Source organism: Myxine glutinosa, chromosome 4 (genome assembly GCF_964187855.1).
Source record: "Myxine glutinosa chromosome 4, kmMyxGlut1.1, whole genome shotgun sequence".
Taxonomy (NCBI): domain Eukaryota; kingdom Metazoa; phylum Chordata; class Myxini; order Myxiniformes; family Myxinidae; genus Myxine; species Myxine glutinosa.
The window spans coordinates 26958292-26972534 of NC_136264.1; the positions used below are offsets into that span (position 1 = coordinate 26958292).

Sequence of the window (14243 nt, forward strand, 5' to 3'; positions counted from 1 at the left end):
CTTTACTCCACCCACCATAGCACCAAGAAGAATTATGGCTGTGTTGGAGAATGTTGAGAAGACTCAGGAGACTCCAATGAACGAAACAGCTTTTACAAAGTAAAGATTTATTATAATTAATAAATCACTTGTTTCAAAATAATAAGGAACTACAATAACTAAAGCGAATTGGTCGATGGTTCTTCTTCTTCAGCGGGTCCTCTGCGCAGCGCTGTTCACTTGGACACTCGTTCCGTTCCGTTGGGAAGGAACTACAATCTTCAGCCGGTCCTCTGCGCAGCGCTGTTCACATGGACACTCGTTCCGTTCCGTTGGACAAAGGTTCTGGTGACAAGTCTACTTCTACCAGGATGCTGTTCACGTTTTATGAGCACACGAATACACAGAAGTTTTAATCCGTTCTCCGCTAACTTTTAATCCCTTCTCCGCAAATATTAATCCTTTCCCCTCCTGCTGGGAGTTCCTCCAACCCTTCATTTGCATCCCGATGTTTAAACAATAGTAAGAGCCTAGGAATGTGTTTTAGCCTGGGGCCGTGACAAGGCAAACAAAGGACTCCCAGGTTTCGCTTTTCTCCGTGCTCCGAGGTCCAAGTTCCTGACATTCCTTGAACCACCTGCTCACTCACCAATCTCAACCAATTACAAGTAAAGATTTATACTTCCACAATCCCTCATTTTTTTGTTTTTGTTTATATTAACCATTAATCTAAACATCAATACAAGTACTCAAACCACAAATTTGGTAATCCAATTCCCTTAGGCATACACCATCATCCTGGAAGAATCTGATCACAAAACATTTCGTTGGTCATTGACTCCTTCCATATTGTTAATTCAATCTATTTCATTTGCATCACAAATATCTTTGCAAAACAACACTTCACCATTTTCAAGTTTATAAAGCATCTGCAACATCTGGCAAAACGTTTGCCTCCAAACAAATGTTGACTCTTTGTTTGAAAGGAAGGGGCTGATCATTTGTGTTTGAATTCAGGTATGAAACATTTTCTTCTAATGTCTTCATAGCACCTGCACTACTTCATGTAGGGTTTCGCTGTTGTAATAACTGCGCGGAGTCATAGACTGACCCTGCTCTCCATGTAGCATTCTTGCCACTCTTGCTGTAAACCATAGTAATTCCTGAACAAGGCCTTCGCCCAGTTGTAGTCGACTTGCCTCCTCCCTCATTATGAGTGGGCAGAAAGTATTGGTGTGACGTTGATTGGCCAGCAAGATGTGGAACAGGGATGCCAGATGCATCCACAATAATGTTGGGACCATGGTGTTCAGGTCATCCACGGTCCATACCAGGAGCAACCAGCAGAATCGTGCACAGCTGTTGTGAAAAGGCACAGCCGTTTGCTTGCAGCTCCATGCTGGCTCCCCGGAAGTTGGTGAAGTAATAACATATGTCCCCGCATTTCGTAGAGGTTGCAGGTAAAATGTCGTTGTCCTGCAATTGCTGAATGCTGATGTGATGAATGTCCGAAGCCTTCAAACAAGAGTAAGTGATCGCCTTTCTTTCATATGTTGCAGTGTGATCCAGGCAAATGGTCACATAAACTTTCCTTTGTGAAGGTAAGCATCCATCTCCAATCTTCCAAAGGAGTTTGTCTTCATCATTCTTTGAGAAGGAGGGTGTATGCCAAGATTAACTTCATTTTTAGCCACAAATTTTCTTTCTCGAACTTCTTCCCAATTCCGTTAGCACTCCCTTCAAAATGTGATCTCGTCTTATCCTTTTACTCAGTCACATCTGAATCTGCTTTCCACACACACTGAATCAGATAGGGTACATCTTACCATGAAATCAGCATAATCATGTATATCTTCCGACAGTTTCACATTCAACAATTTGTTGTTTTTCCTTAAAACATTCAAAAAAGTTATATTCATTTATATGCGTCACACAAATAATATTCAATCAGGTATGTATTTTATTACTAAACTAAGAATAGCATTTAAAATTGCTTTCAAATCAATATAGTTTGAAAATTAAAACTCATGCAGTTATTTTAACACTACTCACAGAAAATAAATGCATTAATAATGAGTGTATATGATTACAATCACAAACAGGAATATCTAATTCCCAACAAATTTTGCAAACCAACAAATTAAGCATAATGTATTATTATCATAATTCCTCCCACTTTTTTTTTCTTTTTTAAAATTATTAACAGTGTGTCACTCGTGGTGATATGAGTTCACTGTTCTTGTAAAACTGACACAATTCATAACATTGTCGTTATGCCATTATCTTAACTCTACTGTATTCATTTACAACATTACTTGATTCATTCTTTTAATCTCGGTATTATTCATATCATCATAAAAATCTTTCTATTTTAGGTCCATATTTGTTTATATTCTTATCAACCTCCTATGGGTTATCAATTTGTTCCAAAACACTGCAACCAAAGGTTTTAACCAAAGCTCTACCACACTATTTCCAATTTGAACTCAAAATGCTAATTAAACAACAATTCAAAGAATTAACTTCAATGGGTCAACAAACTCATTTTATAAACAGATCTAATTTTCCCATCCAATAATTTTCCTTGCCAAATGTCATATTGCAACACTTTAATAAACCTTCGAAAAATGTCTCCCAAATCAATAAATTCCCTTTTTCTGCCCAAATACTCATCTGTAAATTACATATTCAATTACAGTTTCTCCCAATTTGTTCGGTCTAAATGGCCACCGAAGTGGCTGCCAACATGCAGTACCGTTTTTATCTACCAAGCAAGTATTCGTCCACATAAGGCCTCTACCAAAATGTTGTTTGTAAAAAAACAAATCTGGGATTTCTGATTACATGGATGCACACTCTCAGGACATTTCAGGCTGCTTGTTAAGAATCCACTACGATAAATTAATTCCTTTACCCACAATCAAATAATTAGTACAAATTGAGGATATTCTCCCTATCACATTCATTTATAGATTCATTATGTTGGATCTAAATTTTCTCCCACTGCTGCAAGGAAGAACAATAGCTCTTATAAGTCTTTGTAATATCTCACTTCATTTACCCAGCATCAAAGAATTTATTTACTCTCCATTCCCATCTGTTAACCAGTGACTTTGTTTGAACTCCAAAACTTAATTTGATGAATCCCATGTGTACAGCTACCACTTATTGAAACCCCTACTTTTGTAGAAAATATCCAAGTAAGTGTTTTTACACCCCCTTAACTGTTGCTCATCCATTTCTATGCACCCAGTGAGTACTACTGACACCAGTATGCCAATATAGGTGTGCGAGATTAACAAATATGTTGCAGGTACACGTGACATCGCGTTCTGAGTATAAATAACGTAACAGCGCGTTCATGTCTGCCCCCTGGTTTAAGATTCACAATGCATTCCGTTTTAAAACTCACAATAGTTCCAACCAGCAAGACATTCTTTACTATTTTCCCATATCATCTATGCCTAATACACATCCATACATGCAGCACAATTTATATGCTGATAAAATTCAAGTTTATATATATCTATCTATAATTCCAGTAATCTCTGTGTGTATGTTTGTATGTTTGTATGTCTGTATGTCTGTGACCGCTGTTTCTCGACAACCACGGGTCCGATATACTTTAAACTTGCCAGGTATATTGCTGGGGACCCGAGGATGTGCCTTTTCAAGGTTTCATATTAATCGGACAAGTAGTTACCGAGCTATGTCCAAAAAACGATTCAACCAATCAGAGAGCAGCGAGCTATCACGTGTGCCGAACGTGGCGAACAGACTCTGCCTCGGACGGCACATTTGAGAGCGTATTCATTTATTTCACGTTGGAAAACTATGTTGCCGTTAAACTATGTTTTAAAACTAATTAAAACTAATTTGCGATTTATTTATTGATTGAAGAAACATTGTTTCGAAAAGAATTCATCAAAATAAGTGCACAACTTCTTTTGGCAGTCGCTACACCATGTTGGGATCTTCTGCCCAAGAGACTTCTTCAGCCATTGTCAGTTCTAACTTCTACGTGGCGGCCTGTAGGGTTGGCAGATCCAGCAGCCTCCGCATTCTTGCCCAGGACGAGGAAACAAAGAAGAAGCGCCGTTTCCTCTGCAATGCTGTTTATGAAGAGGTGATAACGAGATAAAGGTGTGTACAATGTACATGTAGACAATTTTTATTATTATTTATTTATTGAAGAAAAATTGTTTCGAAACGAATTCATCAAAAAAAGTGCACAACTTCTTTTGCCAGTCGTACACCATGTTAGGATCTCCTGGAGAAGTGCCGTTTCCTCTGCAATGTTGTTTATGAAGAGCTGCTAACGACATACAGGTGTGTACATGTGGACAATTCTTATTATTTATTTATTGCTTGAAGAAAAATTGTTACGCAAAGAATTCATCAAAATAAGTGCACAACTTCTTTTGGCAGTCGCTACACCATGTTGGGATCTTCTGCCCAAGAGACTTCTTCAGCCATTGCCAGTTCTACGTGGCGGCCTGTAGGGTTGGCAGATCCAGCAGCCTCCGCATTCTTGCCCAGGACGAGGAAACAAAGAAGAAGCGCCGTTTCCTCTGCAATGTTGTTTATGAAGAGGTGCTAACGACATAAAGGTGTGTACAATGTACATGTAGACAATTTTTATTATTCTTTGTTTGGGAGGGAGATGGGAGGGTGATGGGGCAGGGTGATGGGGCAGGGTGATGGCAGGGTGATGGGAGGGTGATGGCAGGGTGATGGGAGGGTGATGGCAGAGGGTGATGGCAGGGTGATGGGAGGGTGATGGCAGAGGGTGATGGCAGAGGGTGGTGGGAGGGAGATGGCAGGGTGATGGGAGGGTGATGGGGGGGAGATGGGAGGGTGATGGGGCAGGGTGATGGGGCAGGGTGATGGCAGGGTGATGGGAGGGTGATGGCAGAGGGTGATGGCAGAGGGTGATGGCAGAGGGTGATGGCAGGGTGATGGGAGGGTGATGGCAGAGGGTTATGGCAGAGGGTGATGGCAGAGGGTGGTGGGAGGGAGATGGCAGGGTGATGGGAGGGTGATGGGGGGGAGATGGGAGGGTGATGGGGCAGGGTGATGGGGCAGGGTGATGGGAGGGTGATGGCAGAGGGTGATGGCAGAGGGTGATGGCAGGGAATTAACATTAACGAATAAAATTTGTAATGTAATAATTTGTAATAATTTGTAGTAATATAATAATAATAACGAATTCTGCTCTGTTTCAATTCTGTTTCAATTTGGTGATATGCTTTGCAAACCTTTTTTTTTTTAAACTATTTTAAAACTACAACAATTCGAACATGGAATATATACTGACACTGCACTTTCAGGTCTCCTACAAATCCTACCCTGTCGCCTCACCGTGGCATAGGAGTGGCAATGGTCAATGGCATCGAATGTCATGGCTAGCAAAGACAGGGAGGTAAACTTGCTTTAAATTTGGAAAAAAAAATTTTTATTTTTTTTTGGCAAGGAACGGGCACCCACGTACGGGCACGTCCTAGTATATATAAATCCATGAGCAGAGTATTCTGGGAAGTCAGTGTAAGACCTCTCCCAAATTTGGATAATTTTGTACTCCCTCATTTCTTTTTATGAAGCTCATATCCATAAATAGATGTTATTCTCATATAAATTCTATCAAAAATGGAATCCCAAAATTACTCACAATTTTACTATTAATTAATGGCTGCTCATAACCCAGCACATCAAATCTTTATATTCCATCTCCCTTGACAAAAGAGATAATGTTCATAATCAAATTATATTTCTATTTTATTTTACGGATTCTCTGGATATTCAATCCCATCCACATAAAACTATCCATTTCCAGACAGGCACACTGTCGGTGTCAACAATCTTGTAAGATTGATATACAAAACAACAAAAAACAAAAACACTAACATTGACACACATAAACACACACACACATGCATTATGCGTATTTGTTTGCGTTGGAACCATTATTTACAGATCAAGATGGGTGTCAATTTTATTTCAATTTCATAAAATTTGTCCTTCAATTTTATAAATGCTAATACACAAATAGACCAAAAAGTTTATTCTTAGAAAACCCCTATAATGTCACATTGAAATTACCCTTTTTGATTCCCACAATAATTTATCCAAATTTGACAACACACTCATTTACATGTCAGTTGACCACTGACCTATCAATCATGCGAAACAATAGTCCGACATTCCCACCTGATCATCATGTGACTCTTGTCACTTGGTTTCCAAAAAATTTGCAAAGCAATTGTTCCAAACTTTGTAAATTTAAAAATTGTTGTGCCCAAAATAAAAGATCCAATTTCGGCATTTGATCAATTAATTTGCTAACAAGCAAAAAAGAAAAAAAATGAATCATTCTTGCTCCGAAAACTTTTCAGACACAAGAATCATCGACAGTTATTCATGTTTGTCCAGTGATCTAATCTGTTGAGGCCAATCATCATTTGGGATTTGCAGCAATGAAGGCCTAATCGTTGTCTGAGGTACAGGTAAGCACTGGTACCCTTGATCTTGGTTTGCCCTATGAACTTGTCTTCCTGTTGACATACGGACATCTTCTTCTCCAATGTCCCATCTCTCCACAATTGAAACACCGGTTTCTGTCAGTAGATTTCTGATTTCCCCTTGGATCATAAGAAAATTCTCTGTACTGTTCTTTTTGGGGAGACAAATGGGAATCAGATGGGACAACTGTCACTTTTATTCCTATTTTCGAGGGCAGTTGTGCATTTATCTCCTCCAATGTATCCTGTATCCTTTTTATTTTAAGTTCTAGGTCCGTTATCCGTTCTTGCTGTTCCCATTGTCTGGATTCACCATCCCAAAAATGGAATGCAAGCCAGTCTACCGTTAGATTCTGTCTCTTCCTGGCTTTCAATTTTTCCCCTAATCTTTCCAATCGACTTCGCTCAAATGTACCATCTCTTGGAAACTCCTTAGCATGTCCCTTTGTCCAGAAATGCCAATTCTCGACCTCCATTATAGCTTCGGCACCATAACGGTCGTACATATAATATGTACAAGTACCTTTTTGTGGAATATCTGGTTGTCCTTGTGTATTCTTGCAGGCTCCATTCCCCATTCTGCCTGTATGTGAATAACACTCCGTATTCACTCAATGTACCAGGTAGATTACTAGGATCTGCGCTTTGGAATACACCTGTACACACCTGTACTATATGTACTGTAAATAAAATCTACTGGGGTTTGTTCCACCTTTTATCAAAGTAGCGTTGGATGTGTTGTAGCTTGTTCCTCTAAACGCTTCACTCGTACCTCCAGGAAGGATCTCTCCACCTGTTCAAACGGTGATTTCCAGAGAATCTCTCTCACCTGTGGCTTTTGCACAACCCAATCTCACAGATCGGTATTTGCAGATGAGCCAAATGGGTCAGTATGAAATGGGTGAATCCGCAGGTGTCCCGTTCTGTTGAAGGGGGAATCACACAATGGTAACCGCACATATAGACTTACCACCTTGCTCAATTTTCCAAGGTTGTCTTCACATTGATAATATCTCACAAAGATGTCAAAGCTTCTTTCTTGAGACCGCATTTTCATCATTCAATTTATTCAATTCAATTTATTCAATTAAATCAATTCAATTATTCAATTTCAATTAATTTATCAATATTCATCAATAAATCAAATTAATCATTTTAGATGACTCCCTGCATAAGCCCTTTCCCCAATGATGTCAGGATAGATTTATCTATTGACTGAGATCGAAGATCATTGGTCGTCACCTCTGACCCATACCTCATGTTAATTGACGAATCACTGTTCTGTACTAGGGTCATATCTGACATATTTTTCCTTCCATTTTGCCTGGTCACCACAAATTCGACTTTGCAACCACTAAAGGCAACTCATCCTTCATTCGTGAGACAGCCAAAATTGATGGCAGATATGAAACAGTTCATCATTGGGAAAAATGTCTCATTTTCAATAGTACCCAAAACCTCTTGGCAATCAAAATTTCGTAAAACTCCTGAAATGTTCTACGAACAAACGATGATCAATTCATAATTTGCCAATTATTTTTTTGGGATTCAATCATGCTAAAATTTTGAAACTCAATTGCTTGTAATACACAATTGATCCCACAGGGCTTGAAAGCTCTTTTCCAAGTTCGTGCAATCATTCTGCATTGAAACCCTATGATATCATTCATAATAATCATCATGATTTTATAATCATCTCTCATAATCAACAAACATGAACAACAAACATTTCCTGTATAAACAGTTTGCATATATCATGACATACATGTCTTCAAAACATTGTATGACCAAGAGAAACTGAACGGAAAGAGTGAAAAGTAAAAATAAAACTAAAAAGAAAGGGGAGAGAGGGGAGGGGGGGGGGGGGAAAGTAAGGACGAAGGGAGGGGGAGGGGGGTAAGAAGGTAGGGTAGAGGCGTCATTCGCTATTTATCACTTTCAGTCGTTTTATATGAGCCTCAACCCAAGTGAGTTCAAGTGCAAAATGAAGAAAGAGATAGGGGAAGACAGAAAGAAAAAAGGAGAGAGAGAGAGAGAAGGGGAGAGAGGGAGGGGGGGGGGGGTTAGGGAGGGAGCAAGGAAGGGGGGGGGGATACAGGTAACACAGGTAGGTAACACAGGGAGGACAGAGGAGTGGAGGGATAGATGGAGGAATAACACAGGATGGATGGAGGAGGAGGAAGGAGAAATGGCACAAGGGAAGAAAATAAATAAAGCACAGGAATAAAGCACAGCAAACGAGCACAGGAAGCACAGGAAAAAACACAAAAAAACAACAGCACTGGCTTTGCTTCCTGGAAGCTTCTTGCAAAATGCTTTGCTTCCCGCAAAACGTCAGCCAATGGGAACTAGAGGGAGGGTAGGGCGGGAGCTAACGGAAGGGAGGGGGAAGGGGGATGAGACGGGAGGGGGTTAGAGTTAGGATTATGGGTGAGGGTGGAGGGGGCGGGAGGGGTTAGGGCTAGGGGGCGATAACTAGAGGGAGGGGAGGGGGGGCACAGAGGAGTGAGGGGGGAAGGGGGAACAGCGGAGGGAGGGGGGGGGGGGAGAAGGAGCGGGAGCAAGAGACAGGTAGCAGCACAGGTAGCCGAAATGGACAATGAGGAGGTGTTCCTGTGACAGATTTTTTGTAAAAAATGTTCGATTTTACCCTGGGGGCGTTGGTATGCAATTTTCATCCAATCGCCCTCTTTCATAATAATTCTGGACGGGCATCAGATGGCGTTGTCTGTCATTAATTTATATGTTTATCGAACGAGTTTTAGGTGTTATACAAAATGGCGGGAAAAAATTGGCGGGAATTTTTTTTTTCCCCTCTCCCCCCCCCCCTTTTTTTTTTTTTTTTTTTCTTACCTTGGACCCACGGTTTTGTCCTACACAATTTCGTTTAATTTGTCTAAATCCAACTAGCCATTCCAAAGATATAAGCCGTTTTGTCGCGATACCATAAGTTGAAGGAGAGAAAAATATATATATATATATATATATATATATATATATATATATATATATATAGATATATATATATATATATATATAACCATTTCCCGCTGCCTCTCGCATGCCAAGCGAGTCGCGTGCCTTGAGCGGGCAACTCAAAGGTACGTTGCAAGTGCAAAACAAGTGTAAACGAGTGTACCTCGTGTGCAAGCGAGTGTACGAGCCTTACACGACTCGCAAACAAATCGTCTCATGGTGCACTCATGGTTCGATTTGCTCCTAGTACATAGTAAGGCTTTTAATAACCAGCGTATTCGTGCGACCACGCACGAATCTTTTCAAACAAGCAGTCTTAATTACACAGGTGAATGCAGGTAAACACGCCGACGCTCGTCTCACAGCCCGCGCGCTTCGCGCACATCAGTGGCACGTTTCTCAGTGGCGCGTGTCAGACGAACTGGCGCATTAATTACACAGCGCAGGAAAAATACGTATTTACAGAAATCGTTAAACTCGAATAATGGCTAAAAATCGTTGTCGATGTACCATCCATGATTTTGTTCGCCCATTCACCATGCCTGATTCGACATAAAGGATCTCGATCACTACCCAGCGTACTCCATTCCACCTCGTAATGAGAATTCAACGGAATTACAAATCAGCAAAAAGGAACGAGCAGACATTTGCAGGACGTTACCTCGAACAACGTTACAACGTTAAAAATCGTTACATATATTATTTACAAGGTCGACGATAAATTATATCTTAATCATACAGAAATGGTTCTTTGTGCGTCTACACAGCACCGAAGCCAGCTCAAAAATGGTTCTTTGTGAAATACACAGCACCGAAGCCAGCTCAAAAATGGTTCTTTGTGAAATACACAGCACCGAAGCCAGCTCAAAAATGGTTCTTTGTGAAATACACAGCACCGAGCAAAAGGGTCACAATAGCTATACACAGGTTCGTACATCATAATGAAACAATCGACAAGAAACCACGCTTACCTTTTAGAATGACCTTGTCGATGTCCAATTGATCCCGGTATGGGCCACCAAGATTGTTGGAGAATGTTGAGAAGACTCAGGAGACTCCAATGAACGAAACAGCTTTTACAAAGTAAAGATTTATTATAATTAATAAATCACTTGTTTCAAAATAATAAGGAACTACAATAACTAAAGCGAATTGGTCGATGGTTCTTCTTCTTCAGCCGGACCTCTGCGCAGCGCTGTTCACATGGACACTCGTTCCGTTCCGTTGGGAAGGAACTACAATCTTCAGCCGGTCCTCTGCGCAGCGCTGTTCACATGGACACTCGTTCCGTTCCGTTGGACAAAGGTTCTGGTGACAAGTCTACTTCTACCAGGACGCTGTTCACGTTTTATGAGCACACGAATACACAGAAGTTTTAATCCGTTCTCCGCTAACTTTTAATCCCTTCTCCGCAAATATTAATCCTTTCCCCTCCTGCTGGGAATTCCTCCAACCCTTCATTTGCATCCCGATGTTTAAACAATAGTAAGAGCCTAGGAACGTGTTTTAGCCCGGGGCCGTGACAAGGCGAACAAAGGACTCCCAGGTTTCGCTTTTCTCCGTGCTCCGAGGTCCAAGTTCCTGACATTCCTGACATTCTTTGAACCACCTGCTCACTCACCAATCTCAACCAATTACAAGTAAAGATTTATACTTCCACAGCTGCCATCTTGGTGGGCCTAACACATTAGGTTTGTTGGCCTCTGCTCACTGTACACTGCCCATGTTTGTTGCATCAGCTTTCCATTGGCTTTGTTTGGATCGAGTTTTATTCTCGATGGGTGACCCTGGCAAATCAAGCCCGTGAGAACACACTGTATGTCATACTGCAGGGTAATCAAGCATTGCATTACATTACGTTACGCAAATTACGAAAAACAAAACAAAAAAACACAACGTTATGTAATTTTTGAACAGCCGCATATTGTGGTAAAGCAATCCGTGACTGTGTGACAAATCAGCTCGTTCTGATATAACCGTGGGGAGGGTGACATGGGTAAGATGTGTCAGTCATTTTTTAAATAGCGCATTAAACGTGTATTTCCCAATCGGCCCGTTTATTGGATTTTGTCCCAGGTTGTGACGTCAGTGCGGTCATTATTATTTTAATTAAGCAAACTCCATCAAAAAATGTTTTCATTCAGTATTCATGGTGATTCAAAGTTGGAAAGGTTTCATGTGATCACTCTGTATGTTTAAAATATCGGCTGACAGGATGACCTCGGCCCTAGATGTATGCACTCTCTCCTCAAAGCTAACACGCCTGGGTTTGAATCCCGACCCAGCTATACACGAGCATCCTGGTGTTTCACAGGTATGGTGATTCATCAATGTTCCTCGCGTCCCGTCTACCAGCATTCGTTGGTGGACGTTAAAGATCCCATTTTGTCCTTCGCGATGAGTAGGCAAGCTATCGCCGGCACCATGGCCAGATTACTGCCCTAACTACTGCTGGGAGGGGGATGGCAAACTGCCCAGCATGACCCTGACCTAGAAACAGCTGAATCAACGCTCTGTAACGCATAGTATCGGATCTGTAAATAGATGGGTTCGATCCCATTAATATATTTACCCTAACTTATTGCATAGAGACAACCATTGAGGGTGCACACCTTGTTTTCCTTTGTTCCCTTGCATAATGGACCCAGAGAAAGAGTCCTAGGAGCAAAATGACCTCTTGGGAAATTTATGATTCTCCCAGCATCTTTGCAATAACCTCTTTGCCATCCTTCACACAAAATGTGAGTATGTTTTTCTCTGCAACCGTTGGTTCAATTGACAAAATTTTCAATATAGGAATGCCTCCAATATAATTTTTTATCATGATAACTATGACGTCATAGGTCATGGAAAAACCTAAAACCTTTGCACCCCTATATCTCCGAAATCGCTCCATGGAATTTTTTTTTTTCAAACGTAGCTCATTGGCCAGTACTCCTCATGGGGAACAACATATATTCATGATGATGTCATCGGTGCCTTCATTATGACGTCATAATTAGAGAAGTTGGAAAGTTTTTCTGGCTGGAAGGTTGGAACAAAAAAAATCAAAGGTTTGCTTGACGTTCAGCATTTAAAAGGATATATCATGAACAAACAATGCTGGGAAGGCAATGGCAAACCACCCAGTATAAACCGAGCCATGAAACTACTTGGACAGCATTCAACGCTCTAAAAAGTGTATGGTACAACAACAGTAGGGAGATAATGGGGCTTCCAGGACACCCATGTATTTAGATGGGACTTTTTCCCAAACTGCCAATTTTTCCCCTTATTACCACGACACCCCTTTCTCCTTTTACATGTAAGTGAATGGGGGAGTCCTTACTTAACCTCCAAGGACCACGCGACATTCAAAATTCCTCATTGATCCTATGAATATTTGCTCATTTTCTAATTTTTTTAACAACTCCATTCTCTTATGGAACTCATCCCCATCTAGGATATTGATAAACTTTACATTAAGCACCTTTCTCTGTGCATTTATAAAATGATATGTTTCACGGAGGGACCTGGTCTGTCCTCCTCCCGATCCACATACCATTTTAAAATTATAATATTTATTATCCGGTTGATAACCATCAAAGTTCTCACTCCACTCTAATATATTTTTCTTCCCGCCCTCCATTACCCCACTTAACAAATGAATACGTTTATCAGTCTTGAGGACCTTCTGACCAGTGATCCTCTCAACCTCTCGGATCTGGTATTTCTCACACTCATTATGTTTTTCATCTACATACCAATCTTGAGATTTTCTCCATTCTTTATTCCATTTATATATAACCAAAAGGTACACACATGACACCACCATCTAAAATATATCGTTTATCATCATATGCTCCTAGTGCTAGTTTAATTATCTCTTCTGAATATAATTCATGCTTATAACTCCTAATCCCTTTTACCTTTCTATACTGTTCCTCCCCACTCATCAAACATTGATAATAATGACCAAAATTTATACTTTCTTTAATTACATTTTTCTTAATCCCCTTGAGCTTCTGATCACACTTCTCCACATTCCCAACTCTATATTTATACGCATAAGCCTTTGCTCTCAATGCTATGAACTCACTCAGAATATTTCCACCAAGCTCATCCTTGAACTTTCCAATCACCTTTTTATTTTGATTCGAGAACAATTCACTCTTTTGACCATAGTTGCTTGTATCATAAATTACAGAATCAGCTTTCATATCATCATAGACGTCATCTGTCTTGATACTCAGAATGAAGCTGTCCGTATCCATATACATCAACATGACGTTATCATCATACTTTGTTTTCAAATTCTCATAATAATATTCATACATCAGTAGTTTTGATAGATCGAGAACAGTAGTACCAATATAAATCGGTTTATCCATCTCAATTCTTCTTTCATCATATGAACAGCACAAAAGTTTTCTGTAAAGATTTCAACACGCTCAAAGCTCGGTCTGTTGATTAGTTTGGAAGTTTGTTCCCAGGAAGTTGTCAACTTGATATTTTGTCTCTTTCTAACATTTTCCATAGTCTTCCCAAACACCGCGTTATTCATCAACTTATAAAAATCTTTCTCAAAGTCAGTCTTTCCAAGTGTTCTCTTTCGAGTGTTAAAATCAATATATTTCATTAACCAATAACTCTGTTTGAATTTCAGGACCCGATGAACTTTCTCAACAATTAGACCATGTTTCACAAATTGTAAAAGATTTCTCTGATGCAGTACATAGTTCTTCTTATCAAAGAATGTTGTTAAAAGTTTTTCTGTTCTTGATTCCTTAT

General features: G+C 40.2%; 1 long non-coding RNA gene across 2 annotated transcripts; it reads left to right on the top strand.

Annotated features, from left to right (window-relative positions):
• The first annotated feature begins 3640 nt into the window (after nucleotides 1-3640).
• Nucleotides 3641-14039, top strand: LOC144891692 (uncharacterized). 2 transcript variants are annotated; one of them, XR_013623028.1, is made up of 4 exons: nucleotides 3641-4122; nucleotides 4228-4308; nucleotides 4408-4589; nucleotides 13134-14039. It is a non-coding gene; the product is annotated as an uncharacterized LOC144891692 (long non-coding RNA). The 2 variants fall into 2 exon arrangements; XR_013623027.1 differs by lacking the exon at nucleotides 13134-14039 and having other exon boundaries at nucleotides 4408-4613.
• The last annotated feature ends 204 nt before the right edge of the window (nucleotides 14040-14243 follow it).